An 18543-nucleotide genomic window follows, 5' to 3' on the forward strand; every position below is an offset into this window, starting at 1 on the left:
AAATGTATGTTTTTGATTGAAGGAAATTCCGTGACACTATGTCATGGTATCTAAAAATTATTAGCTATTGCTGCTGAAAGAATAGAAATGTCGCATTTTATATCATGCACTGTTATTTTTTCATGTTTTTTGTAGTTTAAAAACAAAATTGTACACTGATTTTTGAGTATTTTCTGATCAGTTTTCAAAGTTTAGTAGCTTTCTCAACTCCAAAGATGCTACGGTCTCAGAAGAGATTCAAAAGGGTAAATGTATATTTTTTCTATCCTATTTAAGGACTATCATGTCAAAGCAGCCTTAGGAAAAGCCTTAGCAAGCAGTGAAAGCGCCTTAGCACCTTTTTTTTACATCTTAAAGATGGGGAACTAGGTTTTCGACCATTCTGATTACAATGGCGAACTTTTCACTTTGACCTAACTCCGTATTTTAGGGGGTTTCAGGCTTTTCTTCGTCTCATCATAAATTTGTTTTCACAATAAGCTTTACTTTAGGGACTGACCAAAATAAGAGTAAACATTCCTGAATTAGTGTCATACGGCAATGTTTCCCATTGGGTGTTTTTTTTTTCCAAAACACGTTTTTCAACTTTTTGTTATTATAGGCTGTGGTTCGCTCTCTACTAGGTTGCAGCTACTACTGAAACCATGATGTACTGTAAATTTTGTTTTGAAGTTTTACAGCAAAATTTCATGTCTCCATGGAAACCCATGTTTTTGTGAATTTAGTAGCAGTAATCAACATGGCCATAACGTCACTAAAACAGATTTTTCACAAATTCAGTAAGTTTGCAAATAAGATTAGTAAATTAACCAAGTTTACTTTGAAATATTTAAGTTAGTCTATGCAAAAAAAATGTAAAGCTTATATTATATCTCGGTTTGCAAAAAATAAAGAATTACCTGATAAAAAAAAAAGTACTTGCGTTGATAAATTTTCAACGAACTATTTTGTAAAGTTAGTGCAAAGTCTAAGGAAGATCTGTGAATTTAAAGATTTGTGGATTTACAACAACATATTTAGTAAAAATAATAAGATTAGATCAAATTGTTAATCTTAATATAAACTATTTTGGAAATAGTATAAATTTTAAGCAAAATTTTTAAAATCGGTATATACAGAAATTCTAGCTTTTTTGTATATATTAAGCTAGTATTAGAAATTTGATGCTCAGTATAATTCTAAGTTCACTTTTACTGCCTGTTGATGGAATTATTAGAAATAATAACCATTTTTAGAATGTACAGAAAGGAGTGCTAAATGAGAAATAAATAAAAACTCTCCTGATATAGAGGAAACGACTGCTTATTTTGGACGATTTATACTTCAAAATACCAAATACACTGAATGTGGTGTTTTCTTCAAAGCAATGCAGTGCCAAAGTAAAGTTTAAATTTGAAGAGCTGTGTTTTAGGGGGCAATAGCCCTCCTTACGTTTAGATGAACCTTGGGTATGCTACCGAAAACGAATAGAAATCCAATTAAAAAAATAGCTTTTCCTTCTCGTGAAAGAAAAAAGCGACATTAAAACTTAGAACGAAAAGAAATTATTCCATATATGAGAGGGCTCTTCCCTTTTCAACACCTCACTCTTTACGCTATAGTTTAACTTTTAGTCCCAATTTTGTAAGGGTTATTGCTCAAACGCAAGGGCTCTTGAAGTGAAATAATAAGCATTTTAAAACACCATAAAACTTTACCATAAAGACCAAAGGGTTTAGGAGGGGACAATCACCTTATATACGGAATAATCCCTGCTCATTCTAAATTTTAACGTCAAACTAAAAATTATTTATTTAAAAATTATTAAATTATTCAATTTATTGAATTATTTATTAAATTAAAATTTTTTTTTAATTTAATCTGCAAGACACCTATATGCTTATTATAACCAGGTACACTTTTAATGCCAATTGAATTTCTGCGAGGAATTCGCTGTTGATTGATTAAAACTACAGTACTTAAAAAAAAAAACTTTTCAACTGCGTTCGAGAAGTTTCGATCTACGAGTAGGCTGTAATCTCAAGTTTGTTTTTCTCCTTTATGCACCCTTTTCTTTCAATATACTTATCTAAAAGTATACTTTTTTGGCTGATACTACTAAATTACATTTTAAACACATATAAATACTATTAAATTAAATTTACTATTAATAGTAAATTACATTTTAATTTCATTTATATACTATTTAATTACATTTTAAATAATATTTGATCTAATTTAAATACTATTAAATGCCAACTTACATTTTACATTTAAATACTATAAGATTATATTTACTATTAAGGTTAAATTACATTTTACTTGTATTTAAGTACTACTTAATTACATTTTTAATAATATTTAATTACATTTAAGTACTATTAGATGTACAATTACATTTTACATCTAAATACTATTAAATTATATTTGCTATTACTATTAAATTACATTTTAGTTACATTTAAATACTATTTAATTGTATTTTAAATAATATTTAATTACACTTAAACGCTTTTAAATGTATAATTACATTTTACACTTAAGTACTTAAGTACACTTAAGTACACTTGCATTCTTAGCAGTCGATACGTCAGCTCTTATAATAGTACACAGCTTATACAATGTTTTTGCTTTAATTAGTATCAGACAATAGAAAGAATTAAGTTTCTTACTTATATCTTGCTCAAGGATCTTCAGAAACCCTATCGGCTTAACAAAGATTTATGAATCTAATTTTCTATCTTCCATATAAAGCTCAGAGTAAATACTTCATTCTCGTTGGAATTCAATAAAATAAATTACTTTCTTAAATATATTCTATAATTGGTTTGCTTATCTATTATAGATCTTATCATCACACATTTTTTTAGCAAGCTCTAAGTTATGATTTACTTACTTGACTTGCGTCTCCTGCGGGGCGCTGCTCGGCTTAGGGAGTGACATCTGCCTCCTCCATCCGCTTTGGTCCAGTGCGAGCGTTTGCGCGTCACTCGGTCTGACGTTTGACATCGTCAAAAACTTGGACAGGCTATCGGACCATCGCTTCTTCGGTCGGCCATTGGGTTGCTTTCAACCGGCCCCCGTAGGATCGCTTCCAACCAGCTTCTGTACGTTAAAAGTCAAAAATCATTTTTGCGGGTAAGTAAAGTGGCATTCAAAATAGGTGCCCGAGCCATCGTAAGGTACGCTCAACTGTTTGGATAGAAAACCGAGACTGCTTGGTGAGCTGCAGCAGCTTAACATTACTCATGAAATCCTATCACCTTACACCTTTGATCCCTCTCAGGCTCTTTGTCTGAAATACATCGATGGCCTTTAGTGTTGCGGTTGATGCATGCCATGTTTCAGCTCCGTAAAGCATTACAGAACCGACGAGGGCGTTGAAAATCTGCAGTTTTGTTGAACGACTAATGTTCGATTTTCGCCAAAGATGACGGTTCAGCCTACCACGACGGTGCAACCTACCATGACAGTTCAACCTCCCATAGAGGCCTTTAATCCAATTCCGTATTTCCGTAGATTCCCTTTCCCACTTTTCGTCTGAAGTTGAGTTTGGTGTTCCTCAAGGCTCTGTTATTGGACCGTTTCTGTTTTTGATTTATGTTAATGACTTTATAGTTGCAGTTAAGAAACAGAAGCCTGCAGTACGCTGTTGCCAATGTCATCCTGAATCTTTCATGCTAAAAAATTCCGTCACTATCGCAGGATGAGGACACTCTCGTTGCTTTCGCTTTGACAGCGCCGTTAGTACTATAGTAGGAACTGAGTCTAAGATGCTTCCCAAATTAGTGGACCTTTTTGAGGGAGTCGCTCTTTGGTTCGATGCTGATTTCCTCGCCCTAAATGTTGCCAAGTCAAGTTTTTTTAATTTTTCCCTTAATTGATTGATTGAAACTGATTGATTCATTGATTTGAAGTGGCCCTCAGAAGAAATAATTTTTAGAATAATCTCTCAAAAACATACAAGAACATAGAGATTTAACACTAATCTTTATCAATCACTAAAACAACCAAAAAGAACTGATATGCGTCTTTTCATGTTTAAGGGGATTTTATCTCCTTTTTGTAAATCCTTCTTTTGAGTTTCACCCTTGGAAGGGGCCCTAGAGCTGGAGCTACAAAGATATTTTTTCTTTTAATTTACCTTGGCATAAGTATAATAGGAAGCACCATTTTGCTTAATATGCGCATACAGCCCAAGTCCAAATATCACAACCCCGCCAAAATTAACTCAAATAGCTGATGAAACACCCATTTCAATAAATCCAGCTCACCTTCCAAAGAACTCAGTGCTCCACTAAATTAAACTCTAAGAATTTGAACTCCCCCCCCCCTCACCCTCACAAGTAACTCAACCACTCCAAAACTAAACGTCTTCTACTTCAAGACCAAAAACGGCACTTGCCTTAGAATAAATATGAAATAACTATCTGAGTTTTGATAGAAACAATACGTCCTTAATTTATGGTGATAGAACAGAACAGCAAGTCAGATCAGGATGGACGATATCATACAGATAAATAGAGAGTTTACTTTGTGACTTAACTTTTTTCTGGGTTAAAATTTCGTACAGAAGAATCAATCAGGTTTCACCTGCTTTTTTAGTGGCCAAAAATTTCTCATAGCACCAGCAGTTGAATACATTAACGGAAAAACAATGAGATATCTTAGCTTCACTTTTGCATATTCCATAAACGATTAATATGATTGGCTTACAAAAGTGTCGCCAAAATGAGCCAATGGGATTTAAGCACACTTTTTAATACAAAAATATAGGGTAGCATTATTTTCTTGTTCTCTTTTGTTATTCATTCTTCTTCAATTCCGCACAATGAAAGTCAGAAAAACAATTATATTTGGCATATTATAGCATAATGAACGAAGCATATAGCTCACAACCATGGAAATTGGTAATTTCTAGGTAATTTTGTATACTTAAATTGCCACTAAAAGCTCTTTTCTTTATGGTTGTGGTTTCCATATGCCATGCTTTTTCTCAATTAAGTCCATCTAGTCTAAATCATACAATTATATCCAGGTGAATTTATATTATTTTCGTCAATTCATCAGAAAATATCGGGTCTAACTTGGTCCACCTATGGGGGTCTAGGAAAGGTGTGAAGATTTTCAAAAACCTTTCTTCAGGGTTCATTTCATTAGCAGGCGGTATTAAGAATAATGATAGACACGAGGCGAATCGAATAGGGAACGTTTTAGATACGAATCCAATTTGGTGTGAAAAATTTGAAGATATCAAAAAGGTATTCAAAACTAAAGGCCATTATAGGGTTAATCGAGATTGTCGGCTCAAACACAAAGAATTAAAAAATTCTTGACGCAGGAAATAAATCAAATCCAAATATCTTCTGCACATGTTAGGGTTAACTGGTGTTTTAAGAAAATTACTATGTATTCTTCATTGTTTCTGAGATCTTTGGTTGAGGGTAAATGATTTTGACTACCGGTAAAGGCATTCCGGATTACGCAGGAAACAAAAAAAATTCTTATGGTTGCGTCCGTTTTAAAAAAATAGTTGCATATTAAATAATAAATATTTTTTAAGATTGTTTCAAAATCAACTAAAAAGTAGAAAATATTCTTTTTGGGCATCTATAAGTGAAAACGAGGGACGCGAAACGGATTTACTTTTACATAACATAGTTTCACGAATTATCAACATCATTCCCACGATCAGTTTTAAATGCCAAATTGATATAGGTTATAAATACGTAAAAAAAAGGATAATTGAGCGAATAACTTGAATAATCAAGTTGTACAAGGCCTAATCCGTCTTACCCCACTGGTGTCCAATTTTATTCCTAAATTCTCTAGAAAATGCTATTTTCTACTTTTTAGTATATTTTGAAAATTGATTTTCCTTAAAAAATTTTGTATTTATTATTTTCGACTTTTATTCTTCCCTAAGACCAAAAAGTCTTTAGTCCGCTCTGAGAGCAAAACTTGGTTTATCTAAAACTGATCATATGTCGTCAGGGCCTTTTGATTTTGAATTATTGCACTGTCATTGGAAGTATACATACTGGCAAAATTTAAAAATAACAGAACATTCAGAAGTGGTCAAAAAATGGCACACAAATTCAACCTTTTTATGTGAAAAACAAACAAAATACGACAAAAAAAGTCAGTGAGTTGAGAAAAACAGATTTAAATGAATAAATCATGAAGAGTAAGTACATTTCTGCATCTCAAAATATCTTTATATTTGATAATTCGACTCCTTTTGAATCACTTTTTTACATTTTTTTTTTTTGGAAGCACCTATGCAATGAAGCTTTCGGCCGTTTTCATCTCTGAAATTGCTTTATTTTCTAGGCTTTGCATTGAATTATCAACATCGTTTCCCCAATTGGCCTGTCTTTTGATTTTTTGAATTTATCCAAATGAGTACCAGCGCACTTGCCTGCTTGGGCTAAAAAAATAGTTCAGTAAACATATACTGAATAAGTACCTGCAGACTTCCCATACTGGGTTAGAAATAATTCAATTTTTTTCAACAATTCAGCAAGCAGGTACTAAATGACTACCTACATATTTGTCTGCTTGGGTTAAAAATAGTTCAACTATTTAAAAACAAAATAATTCAACTTCTAAAATAACTATATAAAAAAGCAGAACTCAAATACCTTAAAAAATGTTACAAGAGATGAATCCTAAGAAATTCATTACCATTTCAGTTTATAGGATTTGTAAGTGCCTGTTACATCCAAATGATTATTAATCTGAAGCATTTACCATATGTTATGCGGCGGGTACCTGAGGCATCTCCAAAGAGACAACAATGGGCCTTGAAGGGTCAGCAGATTTCCTATCTCTAACAAGAGAGTTTAGGTTAAATATGCGTAAAGTCGGTAATAATTAATCAAGTCTTGATCCTCAGAAGAGAGTGGGTGTTTTTTTTTCATATGTAGGACATCTAAAGGCAAGTGTTTTTTTTTCAAGCAGTTCGTGGTAACGAACTGTAGTAAGGTGCAACCCGGCTCAATAGCAACCGAAAGTCTAAATAACGGAATTTTGATACCAATAGCTATTAAATATGCTGATTTTAAATATATAAGTTTCATCAAGTTTAGTCTTACCCATCAAAAGTTACGAGCCTGAGAAAATACGAGGAAGCACCCCCTAAAAGTCATGAAATCTTAAAGAAAATCACCCCATCGGATTTAGCATATCAGAGAACTCTAGTGTAGAGGTTTCAAGCTCGTATCTACAAATATGAAAGTTTGTAATTTTTTTGCCAGAAGACAGATCACGGATACGTGTTTATTTTTTTTTTCCCCAGGGGTGATCGTATCGACCCAGTGGTCCTAAAATGTCGCCGAAGTGCTCATTCTAACGGGCATTAAAAGTTTTAGTGCCCTTTTTAAGTGACCAAAAATTGGAGGGCACCTAGGCCCCCTCCCACGCTCATTTATTCCCAAAAGTTACCGGATCAGAATTCCGAGATAGCCATTTATTCAGCATTGTCGAAAAACCTAATGTCTTTGGGGACGACTTACTCCTCTACAGTCCCTGTAGGAGGGGCTGCAAGTTACAAACTTTGATCGGTGTTTACACATAGTAATGGTTATTGGGAAGAGTACAGACATTTTCAGGGGATTTTTTATTGGTTGAGGGGGAGGGGTTGAGGGGAGGGGGTTAAGTGGGGGATCTTTCCATGGAGGAATTTGTCATGGGGGAAGAGAATTTCCCCATGGAATTTCAGGATTTACAGCAAAAGGCAGAATTTTCCAGCATTATATAAAAAACAATGAAAAAATAAATATGAAAAAGTTTTTTCAACTGGAAGTAAGGAGCAGCATTGAAACTGAAAACGAACAGAAATTATCACCCATATGAGGGTTTCACCTCTTCCTAATACCTCGCTATTTACGCTAAAGTATTTTTAGTAATTTTAACTATTTATTCTACAGCCTTTGTAATTCAGGGGTCATTCTTAATGAACTGGGACAAAATTTATGCTTTAGCATAAAGAGTGAGGTATTGTCGTGAGGGAGAAACCCCTCATAAACGTAATAAAAACATACGAATATACAAATTTGTTCCGTAAGTTAATTCTTAAGCTATGCATTTTTTACTAATATAAACGCTCATAAAAAATTAAAAGTTTTAGTTGCCTTTTTAAGTAACCAAAAAATTGGAGGGCAACAAGTTTTTGTACATTAATGTACAAATTTTTGTTTAATTATTCACGTGCAGAGAGCCAAAATCAAAACATGCATTAATTCAAAAACGTTCAGAAATTAAATAAAAAAGCAAGTTTTTTTAACTGAAAGTAAGGAGCGACATTAAAACTTAAAACGAACAGAAATTACTTCTTATATGAAAGGGGCTATTCCCTCTTCAACGCCCCCCTCTTTACGCTGAAGATTTTTACTGTTTTAAAAAGAAGCTTTTAGAGAAAGAGTCAACTTAAGCGTAAAGAGCGGGGCATTGTGGAGGGAACAGACCCTTTCATACATGGAGAAATCATCATAAGGCTTGCATAGAGGCAGTAGTTTTCATTGAAGAATCATGGATTTTATAGATAGTTTTGTAATTGCACTCTATTTTGCCTGACCACTGAGGGGATCAAGTTGGAACTCTCAGAAAAAACTTGTGTTTGGTTGGGGAGGGTGCTCTGGGCTTTGTATTTGGGTGAAGGGGAAAAATATTTTTTTTTGTTCTCACGAGAAGTATTTGCCAAGATCACAGGCATATCAAGGAGGGTAACGAGTTCGAGCCCCGAGCCCCCTGGAATTTCCTCTGACTCGTAAAAAAGTAAAAAAATGCACATAAATTAATCTTGGCTGTTTTTTTGTAGCTCCCCTCCCTAACGAAAATTTGGATATGGCCTTAACCGTGATTTTTATATATTTTTTTTATGCCTGTCGCCAAACAGGTCCTTTGTTCACATAAATTATGCTGTTAATAGAAGCCATTTTAGGTGGGAAAATTCACAGTTCTAAGATTTTAAAATAATTGAGTGGGAACCTTAAATACCCATAAGGCAAAAAGGAGTTTTCTTATCCCCGTTTTACAAAAAAAAAGAAAAAAAAAGCCTTCAAAGTTCAACTCCAGAGTCTTCAATTTCAAAGCTGAATTTCCAATACAAATCCAAACTTTTGGCCTAAGGAACGATCCCCCTCTTGGCTTGAACAGTGGGGGGGGGAGCTGGAAGTGATGGGTTTGCAGGTGCTTTAATTGAGGCAGCTAATGCTACGGTGAGACTTTAATAGTATGAGGTGGTTAATAGTGTTTTTTGCCTATTCATCTATGCAAATAGCACAGAATTTGTGCGAATATCCATCCTCAATCCATAAAATCCATTTAGTTAAATCCATGCTATTCACCTATCGCCTGCAAAAACTTATATTGACAGTACTTATATTATAATTCATTTCAGGTATGTTTTACAACCTAAAATTACAGGCTACCCCGGGTGGTAAAGGTGAAAACCCATTTTAAAGGGCAGTTATGTACATTCTTCTGTTGGTTGGGATTGTCATTCGTAGACTGCTTGACGCCCAAAATGTCCTTTATTGTCAAAGTGTGAATTACTTTTACCATTTTACTACTACCTACCTCGTTTGTTTACAGTGAAGGGAACTGCAATGAAGTAATTTTATCCCCTGCTCTGCTAGATAAAGTTAAAAGTTAGTACATTAAAACAAAGGGGTTTCACACTATATCATTTGATGTATTGCAGAAGATTGTCCTATTCGGCTAACCATCTAGGGCTAAACGAAGAGCAGGTCGTCCGCAATTAGGCTGGGAGGATGTCATGAAAAAAGATTTAAGGGAAATGGGAACTTCCTGGGAGGGTGTAAAGAGGGAGGCTTTGAAAAGATTGGAATGGAGGAAGAGCGTGCGTAGCTGCGTTAGCCTTAGACGGCTTGGTTCTGCGGCGAGTTGTTACTAGTAGTAGTATCGGATTAGTAATAGTAAAATAGGCATATACACAGAAGTTTTGTTTCTGGGAGAGGCACAATAACGATAAATAAAAGATCAAATAGACAGCGATAAATTTTACAAAAAAATAATAGATACTTTGGTCACATATATAGTGACCTTCATCAGTAGTAATACTAAAATAAAACAATTTTACAGTTTTGTTTTAGTATTACTACTGACGACTGTCACTGAATATGTGACCGAAATATCTAGTATTATTTTGTAAATATATTACTGTCTATTAAAAGAATTTATCCCTATTTGAACTTTTGTTTATCGTCATGGAAAGTCAGTGTGGTCGTTGAAATTATCTAAGGCACAATAATAAAAACAGGAACATTTATTTGACAATTTAAGTAAGACGAACCAAAATATTCTGAAAAATTGATATTTTTCTTTTGATCACTCTTAGGGGTCTGGCTGGGGGCATACCCCTAGATCCCCTCTCTGAGTACGTACAGGTACCGGTGTAACAAAGCAACCATGTTTGCGCCGCAGAATAACAGTGAAATTTTTGAAAGGGCCAAAATACAGTCGAGAAAACTCTAAGCTGTCTTGGAACTGTCAAATGGCTATTTTAATAGCCTTCCTGTTTCGGGGGTCTTGCTAGTATATGGTGGGGCATTTGTCCCTAGAAATAGATATTTTGTTAAAAAATTGAAGCGTCACTGCATACCGTTTATCTAGTAAAACTAATGGTAGCAGGGTTGCATTGTCGCTGAAGAGTTACTGAATTGCAGATTAGTAGAGTTTATATGCGTGTTTGTGGGCGGGAGTAAAAAACCTCAAAATTTTTGAAGTAATTAGCTTAAAAAATTTTAAATTTCAAAAGCCTCAATATTTTCTTCCCTTTCTTCATTATTCATAACGGTAAGATCGAATCTGGACCCTGAGATAGCAGAATAAATACAATAGTTGTTATTTTCCACCCTTTTTTATTGAGATCTGACAATCTGTTTTGGTAGGTAGCGCAAAGACAGGTATTTAGGGGTTCCTCCCGTATAGAGGTACACATAGATTTAACTGAACACAGGCCCTCAAAGTCATAACCAGAATGTACCACAAAATATTTTTAAAATTCAAATATAAATATTATTTGAAATTGTTTTATGCCTTCACTTCAAACTGTGCTGAAGTTAAAATAACCACTTTTGCCAAAAGGACACAATAATTTCATTTATTTAGGTTTAGAAAGTATAACTAGTCTATATAGTGTATACTAAGCTAGTCCTCAGTATCTTACATTAAATTAAAAATTTTAGAAGAAAATTTCTTCTCTTGTCGGTTTCTAATTCACTTTGGTATTCATCAAGGGGTCATATACTCTCGAAAATAGTTTACACCAGATAGTGCATGTCTTGCGAGGCGGAAGTGTGCCACGCATGGTGAAAATGCGTTATGGATGATGAAGAAAAGGTACAGTGTCGCAGAAGCATGCCGCAAGTGGCGGGGCAAGTGGTACACTGAGATGCAGACCAGGTGCCCAAGAGCCAACCCTTCGATGCAGGAGCACCAAATATGAGATCATTGGTGATTACTCCGCTCCCCTCCTAGTAAAAATATATGTTTTTTGTTTTCATTAAAGAATTTGTAAGAAATGTCCTCATAGACTTTTAAAACAGTTTTTTTTGCTCCGTTGAAAATTAAATAGAAAACATCCTTGCTCCTCTCCTACATTTTCTTGAATTAGGGCCCCTGTCTTGGTGTTTATTGCATCGTAAAATGATAAAATTCATGTCAATATTTGAAAAGTTATTTTGGGAATTCAAGAACATTAAAAATTAAGGTTGTATTTGAATTGGGTGTTTTAACACCACCACGGTTTTCCGCCACCGCATGTTTGCCACCATCCAGGAAATCTTGCATCATCAAGAAGATTAGTTGGGTCAGAATAGAAAGGTTAGGTTAGTCTATCTCTATGTCTATACTTTTGTCTATATCTGTGTCTATGTCTATATCTATGTCTACTTTGACCTACCTGAATTAAAAGGTGGTGGAAAACCGTGGTGGCGTTAAAACACTGCTACCTTGTATTTAATTTGTTTCCTACAACTCATTATCAACAGGATGGAATGGAAACAGAAAAGCAGCTTATCCTTGTTTTTCACTGAAACTATGAACAACACAAGGGACGACGAATGAATCGACAATATATTGAACTATTGCAGCTAGGGCTTGTTGATCTTAATTCAATGGTGGTTTAGTCGACTAACTATAAGCCTCCGAAACTCTGAGTGTGTAAAGCGAGTCTAAAGCATGACCCCCAATGGCCTGAGTTTTAAAACCAGATTAGAACACATCTCAGGTTTAGTAATTTTCAGCAAAATTCTTTGCACCAGCGTGTTATGAAATGTGTTTATTAATAAAATTGTATTTTAAAGTAACAAGTAATCTAATCCAGAATCGTTAACGGGATCAATTTAGAAGGGAATGCAATAGCAGAAACACATTTGATAATATAAGTTATATAGCTAGATAATATAAAAATGCTACTTTCAAAAACAATTTATGGGAATTTTGAAAAATAGCATACAACCCATCAAAATGCCGTCGGGTCCAAATGAAAAATACGCAATTGAAATCACTATTGCCGAAGACCAAACTTACAGCCCACTGGCTTGACAGCGAAAATCACTTTTTTGCTTGGGTGGCACTTTCTGGACTGTTTTTTCTTTGCCGCAAGCCGGACAAAGGAATATCATAGAGAGCTGTTTAAGGGCGCTTTTGAAAGGAAATGTGTATATATACGTGCTCTTTAAGTACCCAAACATAATGTTAAAAGTAAAGTACAGTTTTTGACCAACACTGCTTCTTCATATACAAAATGGTGATTGACGTAATTATCGTAGTTCACAATTCTTACTGTGCTTACAACCTTCTTTTTAGGTAACATTTTCCGATGCTTAAATCCATTTTTATAAGGTACATTAGAATTACTTAAATTAGACTAAATTTTCAATGAATTCCATGAAAATCGTCTATTTCTTCAATTGTTCTAAGCTTAAAGTCGAATATCCAAAATGTTCAAGCTTTTGGTGCCAAGGGTTGTCAGTGCCTTCTTACTACACACGATTTTCTTTATATAAAATGAAATATTAAATTTCCATGCCTACCGGGACAAAGGTGAGGATGTCAATATATATATATATATATATATATATATATATATATATATATATATATATATATATATATATATATATATATATATATATATATATATATATATATATATATATATATATATATATATATATATATATATATGTTTGTGTGTGTATACCGTATGAGGCCCGGAGGGGCGAAAGCTCCCTTCATATTGCTGAGATTAAGGCTTTTTTTGGAAAACTATACTTGTTTCAAAATCAAAGACACTAAAAGAGCTCTTTTTCTCTAAGCATTGCTGTACAAAAACTAGAATTCGGTGTAGAGACTCATGTTCAAGGAGTCGGTACCGGTAGTCCTCTTTGTATATAAGATAACCCTGGATATGGTATTAAAAACAAACAGAAATTAAGCGAAAACGTCATTTTTTATATGTAAATAAAAAGCAACCTCAAAACTTAAAACGAGCCCAAATTCTGCCGTAAATGAGGGGTTTTTGCCTCCTCCTCTACACGTCTCTCTTTACGCTCAAGATTACTTTTTGTCCTAATTCTTTCAGAACAGCTTCTCAGCCGTTTAATTAGAATAAGATATATTTCTAAGGAACAGCAGAACTTTAGCGTATATAGCGAAGGTTGAAGGTTGGCAGCCCCTCTGATATACAGAATAACTTTAGTACTTGATATTACTTTTTATTTTTTTGTGGTATATAATGTTTTACACTCACAGGGTGGTTCACACAATCTCACACTCACTAACACACACTTACTCATCCTCACTCACTAGCTTACACTCACACACAGACTCACTCTTACTTTCTCATTCATACTCATTTTGTTTCTTATTTAATCTCACTTGATATCTTTAAATTGCCGCAGCCAAAACCTCGCCCCAGGCACCATAAAACTTAAGAGTAAAACCCCAAAGAAGAACTCTCACTCCATCTAAGAAAATAAGTAGTTTTAATTCATACAAAGAAATAAATTAAAAGCGGCAAATTATAATAAGCCAAGGAATTTAGATAATTCACTCGATAGAACCTGGGGCCAAATTCTTTAATGAGTGCATTATTTCAGTTTCGCTGAGCGAATCATCCAAAACTAATTGTGTTTAATAGCTATCTCCGTCGCTTCATTTTGCATCTGTTTATATTCTATTCAATGCCCCTGGCTGCCTTGTTTTCTAAAAGCGCGTGCTTTGCTTTAGTTATGGCTACCACCAGAGGGTCAAAAGAATATCAGTAAATAATGGAGGCATAATACTTTATGTATTGATACTGCTGAGATTGGATTCTGGTTGGCTGGGCATTTGGAAATGAGTTGAAAATTGAAAATAAATGAAAATGCACCAGATGCCTTTCTGACATGCAAGGGCGTGTCCAGGGTTTTTCTTCGGGGAGGGTGTACTTTTTTCAGGGGGTTTTACAAATTTTTTTTAAAAAAACCCATAAAAAATCCTACACTTTTGCATTATTGCTACGTTTTAACAAGCTAGAAAAAAATTCGACTGGGGATGGGTTCAAAGCAGGTACTTCCCCCTGGATACGGCCTTACAGAGATGATTCTTTAATTTTTTTTGCTTCATTTTTTTAACACAGTTTTAATTGCATATTGAAATTATCGTTAGCATGGCCTTTGGAAGGTTAAGGAGATATCTAAAGATTATCCTTCTATTTGTAACAGGGAAAATCTGCTTAAGGACTTTTCTATATGTAAAATAACATCATTTATGCATGATTTTATGTTTTCAGCAAAACGCTTGGTTTTTTTTCTAAGTCCTGTAAAATAGGGAAATATTTTTTCGTCTGTTGTTCTTTGTTTTTTTTTAGGTAGTTTATGTATAGGCTATTCGTTGCATGAGCTATGAAGCAATAGTTTCTTTTTTAATTTGAGCTTCAACTTGAGCCTTTACCTCTTTTATAATTAAATAACAAAACAAGTTTTTTCAACTGAAACCAAGGATCAACATCAGAATGAACAGAAATTATTACTTAAATGAGGAGGTGGGGTTGCTTCTCCTCAACAACTTGCTCATTACGCTAAAGTTTAAATTCTGTCCCAATTCTTTAAGAGCAACTCCTGAAACACAAGGTTCTTTAATTAGAACAATAAGGAGCTTTTTAAAGTACTAAAAATTTTTAGCATTGAGAGCGAGTTGTTGAGGAGGAGCAAACCCTCTCATAAATGTAATAATGTCTGTCCTTTTTACTTTTACTCCTTACTTTTAGTTGAAAAAAAACTTGCTTTTTTTAAATTTAATTTGTGATTGTTTAAATAACACCAGAAAAACTGACTCCATCTCCATGGAAAAATACCTCCTCTCCACGTATATATCCTCTAGACAATTCAATCCTGGTAAAAATTTTTCTCGGCAAAGAGAAAACAAGAAATAAGAAGAATTTCGCCTAAGAATTCTGGCAAGTTCCCCCAGTGTAAGATTTTCCCTGGAGAATTCACCTCCTGGAAACATCCCTCCCTTTGGAAAATTCTCCCCATTGAAATACCCCTATCAGAACCCCACCCCCACCTCCAAAAAATGTTCCAAAAATCTTCTTCTGGCAAAAACAAGCAAAATTCCCCATTTTTGTAGATAGGAGCTTGAAACCTCTGCATTACGATTTTCTGGTACGCTGAATCTGATGGTATACTTCATTATGATTCTACGACTTTTAAGGGATGTTTCCCTCTTTTTTCGAAAATTAGGCAAGTTTTCTTAGGCTCGTAGCTTTTGATGGGTAAGACTAAACTTAATGAAACTTATATATTTGAAATCAAACGTAATCCAATTTTCTTTATATCTACTAGTATCAAAATTTAGTTTTTTAGAGCTTTGGCTATTATTGAGCCGTATCGCTCCTTACTTCCAGTTCATTACCATTTACGAACTCTTTGAAAATATAGAATTTTAAAATGAAACAGAGCCAACGTTTTAGCGTTGCCTATAAGACCATAAGGCTTCAGTGTACCCTATTATTATTAATTTTTTTTACCAGAGGCACTTCACATGGAAGGAGTGGTCTCATAAAATTCGGAGGGGGCTCATTCGATTGAAAATCAAAAGTTCTAGTGCCTTTTTAAGAGTTGAAGGTAATCGGAGGGCAACGATCCCTCCACCCAGATCCATTTTTTACCAAATGCAATCCAGTCAGAATTTGTAGATAAACATTTTTTTTTTTTCAAAATAGTCTGAAGATCAAATAACTGTACCTTTGGGATTGGCCATACCCCATATAGCTTCTGGAACAAGGGTTGTAAATTGTGTAAGTTGTAACCATTGTTAAAATAAAAGTTTTTATTAGGAAAAGAAGGGATGTTGTCGTCTGCTATATATTTTAAGGAAATTTTGAAAGGGACACCGAACACAATCAAAACACACAATGTGATTGCTATTTGTCGAAAGGGAATATCAGCGATATCGAAGGAACAGGTGAGGGTATTGAGTTGAAACTTTCAAAGTATGTTGATAGGATATTAGAAAGTGAAAATGCCTCCTCCCCACTCATTAAAATTTTTAAAATTTTAATGAAAACACTCATTAAAATTTAAAAAAAAGCTAGATTTTGGCTTTTTGAAGGGATTCACTCATTAAAATTTAAAAAAAGCTAGATTTTGGCTTTTTGAAGGGATTAAAGGCAACCACCACCCCCTTCTTGCCCTTTTTAGGTACACCCTCTGCTCAACTCTGATAATATTTTTGAAATTTTTATTTTGTTACAAACTAGTCAAAAGTCTAACAGCTATGTCTCAAAAAATGTCATGTCCCCCACAGCCTCAAGGCCAATGATTGTAAATTATCCAATTTGCCTTTTATTTTCATGCAGCATTTAATATGGGCAGCCCAAAAGCACTGTCTACGTAAAGAGCGATATGGACACAATGTATTATTATTATTATTATTATTATTATTATTATTATTATTATTATTATTATTATTATTATTATTATTATTATGTGTTTTTTCACCAAGGCACTTTGTATAAAGTTATCGCAAAAACTTCGAAATGAACTCATTCGACTGGAAATTAAAGTTCTAATGCCCTCTCTAAGAGTCACAAGTGATGGGTGGACAATAAGCTCCTCGCAACCACCTTCAAGGATAAGGCTGTCAAAACCGAGGCTGTCAAATAAATAATTGAGTCAAACTCAAAACGAGAAGAAGTTAACATGAGTAAGGCTAACGCCCCCCCCCCCCCGTGCCTTCTGAAAACCAGAACACAATTTGCACTTTCCTGGAAACAAAATACATCTTAGATGTTTTCACTATTTTAACTCTAATAAATAAAAAAAAAAATTATTAAGACTTTAAGGAATAAATGTCAGAATGTGTATATCAAACTGCCAAGTTGACCTTACTCATGTTAATTTTAACTCGTTTTGGGTTTCATTTATTTATTGATGGTGATTTGTGGTAATTTTACACCATAAGATTATTTGACTTTGTTTTTGCTCATTTCTGGTTTGATACAGCTCTTTACTTTTCTTTGAAAAACTCATCTCTTAGATTTTTTTTTTAAATTAACCAAAAGGAAAAGAGGAAGTGTTTGATTTTGGGCGTACCCGAGAAGACTACGGGTATTATGGTGAAACTTTAGAGAATGTTGAAGGGTGCGCAAAACAAATAAAAAAGCACTATGTGCATCTAGTTTGAAAAGTGGTTGGAGGAAAACCATCCCCCACCGACGACCTTTTCTGCTCCCCTCCCTAAGAAAATCGACCAAAAGTTCGAAACAGTCATCTTGTTCAAAATTGTCTAAGGGTCAAATGACAACGCCTTTGGGGATTACATAAGCCCTACAACTATTGAAAGGAGTGTCAATCACAATCAAAACACTATGTGCATGTTGGTCGTCAAAAGGGGTATCAGAAATATCTAAGACCCGGTTGAGGGTACCAAGATTAAACTTTCTGGGCCCCCTCCTTTGCCCTTTTTTAATTATCCCTTCTCTCATCACTCATCGACATTGAAAAAGAATTTTGTTCAAAATAGTCAAAAAGTCAAGTTACTATGACAAGTTACTTGTCAGCCCCGGGACATGGATTGTAAATCACGTAATTCCTTACATGCAGGATTTATCATTAGAAAAAGGGGGAAATTTGATCCTGGGTGTGTTCAAAAAGGCTTATTTGAAATATCTTAGGAACAACCGAAGGCATTGTGTTTAAAATCTAAAGGCATGTTGTGGAGGACGTTGTAAAGTGTTCACAGCGCAACCATTTTCTCCCATACCTCTTTTAGCTGTCCTCACCAAGGAAATGTAGTCAAAATTTCGGAATAACCCTCACGTTCAAAATAGTCAAAACGTTAAATAATTAAGCCTGTGGGGATCACAAACCTTATCCCCAGCACCCGAGGGAAGTTCTTTCAGTTATACAGGCTACCCATCGTGTATATGTAAGGCTGTCTATTGGGAAAAATGGGCATTTTTGATCCTGAGTCTCCTAAAAGGCAAAGGCTTTTAGGACAGAACTTTTGAAGCTAAGCCTTTTTGCGCAGTAGCAGTAGCATTAC

Source organism: Artemia franciscana, chromosome 14, assembly GCF_032884065.1.
Source record: "Artemia franciscana chromosome 14, ASM3288406v1, whole genome shotgun sequence".
NCBI classification, from domain to species: Eukaryota; Metazoa; Arthropoda; class Branchiopoda; order Anostraca; family Artemiidae; genus Artemia; species Artemia franciscana.